Raw genomic sequence first — 4475 nt, forward strand, 5'->3', positions numbered from 1 at the left:
ACAAGGCGGCGACGTCTGGGGCTGGCGGTGCTCGGCGCCGACGGTGGCCTCCGGGGGGTGGGGGTGATAACGTCTCCATCGTATCTACTTTTCCAAACACTTTTGCCCTTGTTTTGGACTCTAACTTGCCTGATTTGAATGGAACTAACCCGGACTGACGCTGTTTTCAGCAGAATTGCCATGGTGTCATTTATGTGCAGAAACAAAAGTTCTCAGAATGACTTGAAACTCCATGAAGCGTCTTTTTGGAAATAAGGAAAAATACTGGCAAAAGATCAAGGCCAGGGGGCCCACACCCTAGCCACGGGGGTGGGGGGCGCCCCCTACCTCGTGGGCCCCCTGGAGCTCCTCCAACCTCAACTCCAACTCTATATATTTGCTTTCGTCGAGAAAAAATAGCGGAGAAGGATTCATCGCGTTTTATGATACGGAGCCGCCGCCAAGCCCTAAAACCTCTCGGGAGGGCTGATCTGGAGTCTGTTCGGGGCTCCAAAGAGGGGAATCCGTCGCCATCGTCATCATCAACTATCCTCCATCACCAATTTCATGATGCTCACCGCCGTGCATGAGTAATTCCATCGTAGGCTTGCTGGACGGTGATGGGTTGGATGAGATTTATCATGTAATCGAGTTAGTTTTGTTAGGGTTTGATCCCTAGTATCCACTATGTTCTGAGATTGATGTTGCTATGACTTTGCTATGCTTAATGCTTGTCACTAGGGCCCGAGTGCCATGATTTCAGATCTGAACCTATTATGTTTTCATCAATATATGAGAGTTCTTGATCCTATTTTGCAAGTCTATAGTCACCTACTATGTGTTATGATCCGGCAACCCCGAAGTGACAATAATCGGGACCACTCCCGGTGATGACCGTAGTTTGAGGAGTTCATGTATTCACTATGTGTTAATGCTTTGGTCCGGTACTCTATTAAGAGGAGGCATTAATATCCCTTAGTTTCCATTAGGACCCCGCTGCCATGGGAGGGTAGGACAAAAGATGTCATGCAAGTTCTTTTCCATAAGCACGTATGACTATATTCGGAATACATGCCTACATTACATTGATGAATTGGAGCTAGTTCTGTGTCACCCTATGTTATGACTGTTACATGATGAACCACATCCGGCATAATTCTCTATCACCGATCCATTGCCTACGAGCTTTCCATATATTGTTCTTCACTTATTTACTTTTCCGTTGCTATTGTTACAATCACTACAAAATACCAAAAACATTACTTTTGCTACCATTACTTTTGCTATCGTTACCACTACTATCATATTACTTTGCTACTAAACACTTTGCTGCAGATACTAAGTTTCCAGGTGTGGTTGAATTGACAGCTCAACTACTAATACTTGAGAATATTCTTTGGCTCCCCTTGTGTCGAATCAATAAATTTGGGTTGAATACTCTACCCTCGAAAACTGTTGCGATCCCCTATACTTGTGGGTTATCAAGACTATTTTCTGGTGCCGTTGCCGGGGAGCATAGCTCTATTCTTTGAGTCACTTGGGATTTATATCTGCTTATCATTATGAAGAACTTGAAAGATCCAAGAACCAAGATTTATCCCTCAACTACGAGGGGATGTAAGGAACTACCATCTAGCTCTGCACTTGATTCACCTTCTGTTTTGAGTAAGCTTGCGACACCTAAACCTGCTTCTGCTATTCATTCTGATATGTCGCATGTTATTGATGATGCCACTTCTGCTATGCATGATACTTATGATGAAACTACTTCTATGCTTGATACTACTATGCCACTTGGTGAATTTCTTGATGAACAACTTGCTAGGGCTAGAGAGAATGAAATTATTGAAACTGATAATATTGATGAAAGTGATGATGAAGACTCTCCCCCTAATAAATATGGATTTCCTGTTGTTTCTGAGGGTTATGTTATGGATGAAGAAGCTACTAGAGCTATTTTAGCTTGCAATGATAGATATGATCTAAAGAGGTTATTAGCTAAATGGAAGCAGCAATCCCTTAATGCTAGAATGAAACCTGACCCTACTTTTGCTACTTCCCCTATCTGTGTTACTGATAAGGATTATGAATTCTCTGTTGATCTTGATATAATTACTTTGGTTGAATGTGATCCTTTTTATGGCTATGAATCTGAAACTGTTGTGGCACATCTTACTAAATTAAATGATATAGCTACCCTGTTCACTAACGATGAGAGAACTTGCTACTTTTATATCCTTCAAATATTTCCGTTCTCATTAAAGGGTGATGCTAAGATATGGTTTAATTCTCTTGATCCTAGTTGTGTGCGTAGTCCCCAGGATATGATTTACTACTTCTCTCCTAAATATTTCCCTGCTCATAAGAAACAAGCTGCTTTAAGGGATATATATAATTTTGTGCAAATTGAAGAAGAGAGTCTCCCACAAGCTTGGGGGAGGCTTCTCCAATTACTTAATGCTTTGCCTGATCATCCTCTTAAGAAAAATGAAATACTTGATATCTGTTATAATGGACTAACCGATGCTTCCAGAGATTAACTGGATAGTTGTGCTGGTTCTGTTTTCAGGGAAAGAACACCGGATGAAGCTGAAATTCTATTAAATAATATGTTGACTAATGAAAATAATTGGACACTTCCTAAGCCTATTCCTAAACCAACTCCAAAGAAGAGAGGTGTTCTATTCCTCAGTCCTGAAGATATCCAAGAGGCAAAGAAATCCATGAAAGAAAAGGGTATTAAAGCTGAAGATGTTAAAATTTACCTCCTATTGAAGAAATACATGGTCTTAATTTACCGCCTGTCGAAGAAATGCATAATTTTAATCCATCTCCTATTGAAGAAATACATGGTCTTGATAACCCGACACACGTAGTAAAGGTAAATTCTCTCTATAGATATGATAAAGTTGAAATCCCATTTACTAAGTTTGCTAGCCCATGCTTAGATGAGTTTGATAAATTTATGGTTAAGCAAGAAGACTTCAATGCTTATTTTGGTAGAGAATTAAAATGCAGTGCTGATATGCTTGAACACGTGGGTGATTATATGGCTAATGTCAAAGGTGAACTTAAACTTATTAGTAAACATGCTTCTATGGTTACCACTCAAGTAGAACAAGTACTTAAAGCTCAAAATGATTTACTCAATGAATTGAATAGTAAGAATAATGATTTTGTTGTTAGAGTGGCTACTAGAACTGGTAAAATGACTCAAGAACCTTTGTATCCTGAAGGCCACCCTAAGAGAATTGAGCAAGATTCTCAGAGAAATAATATAGATGCACCTAGTCCTTCTAAAAGGAAGAAAAAGAAAAATGATAGGACTTTGCATGCTTCTACTGAACCTATTACTGAAACACCTGAGAATCCAAATGATATTTCTATTTCTGATGTTGAAACTGTCATGGAATTGTCACGGCAGATGTCCTAGAGCAAGGACTTAGTCGTAGGGCCATCGCACTAGGAAGCTTAAAGGGGTTAATCGGGACAAAGGACACGAGAGGGTTTTATACTAGTTCGGCCCCTTACGATGAAGGTAAAAGCCTACATCTAGTTAGGATTGGTATTGCTGGGGTTTCGATCACCAAGAGGCTCAACTCGCCGGCTTGGTTATCGATTTGTTGTTTCTTGCCCTAAGCCGCCACTAGGTCGTCCCCTTATATACATGGGTTGACGCCTAGTGGCCTACAGAGTCCCGGCCGGCTCATAATCGTGTCCAGCTCGGTGACTTCCTTTGCATGCCTTTCTTTACAAGTCTTTCCTTATATATGGCGGTTTACAATATCGGGCCTTAAGCCGCCTCCAGGCCCTTGGGCCTTCTATAAGGTTTAATAAACTATCGTCTTGAATGTTTACTGGGCTTCTTGCATAACCTGCCATTGGGGGCTGACCCGGCCCCTCCTGGGCGGGTCATGACTGATAGTAATATCCCCAACATTAGGCCCCAGGTTGACTTTGAATTTCATTCTTTGTCAATCTTCAATACTTAGACAAAAATCCATCTTCTTATCTTCGTTGAAGTTTTCGTAACCCGCCGTGACATCATCTCTTGAAAACGCAAAGAACTTTCATGACGTCATCTCCCAACGGATCTTTTATCTTTAATGCTTCCCGAGAATCAAGGCGTCTGTGTAGCTAGATAACCATTATTCGGCTCTCCTCGATTTTTGTGCCCGTCTGTTCACATCTTTCCTTATAAATAGGCACGCCTCGGCCTTCCTCATTCTCCTCTCTCGCTCCGTCTTCTTCCTCTCGCTCACCCCCTGCTGCTCGAGCTTCGCCGCCGCCACGCTTCACCTCCGTCTCCGTCGACGTTAGCCGCTGCATCAACCTGAACCGATCCAGAGAACAGCGGCGACCTCCGCAGAAGACCTGTGACTGTAAGTTCCCTTCTTTTCACTTCTCAGATCTGCACTCAGGGTTTCTAGATTCTTTCGTGTTCTTCCGAGTTCATCGCAGTCCCTTGTAGTTTTTCCACTGCAGGCCTCTTCTTG

The sequence above is a fragment of the Triticum dicoccoides genome, chromosome 1A (genome assembly GCF_002162155.2).
Source record: "Triticum dicoccoides isolate Atlit2015 ecotype Zavitan chromosome 1A, WEW_v2.0, whole genome shotgun sequence".
Classification (NCBI taxonomy): Eukaryota; Viridiplantae; Streptophyta; class Magnoliopsida; order Poales; family Poaceae; genus Triticum; species Triticum dicoccoides.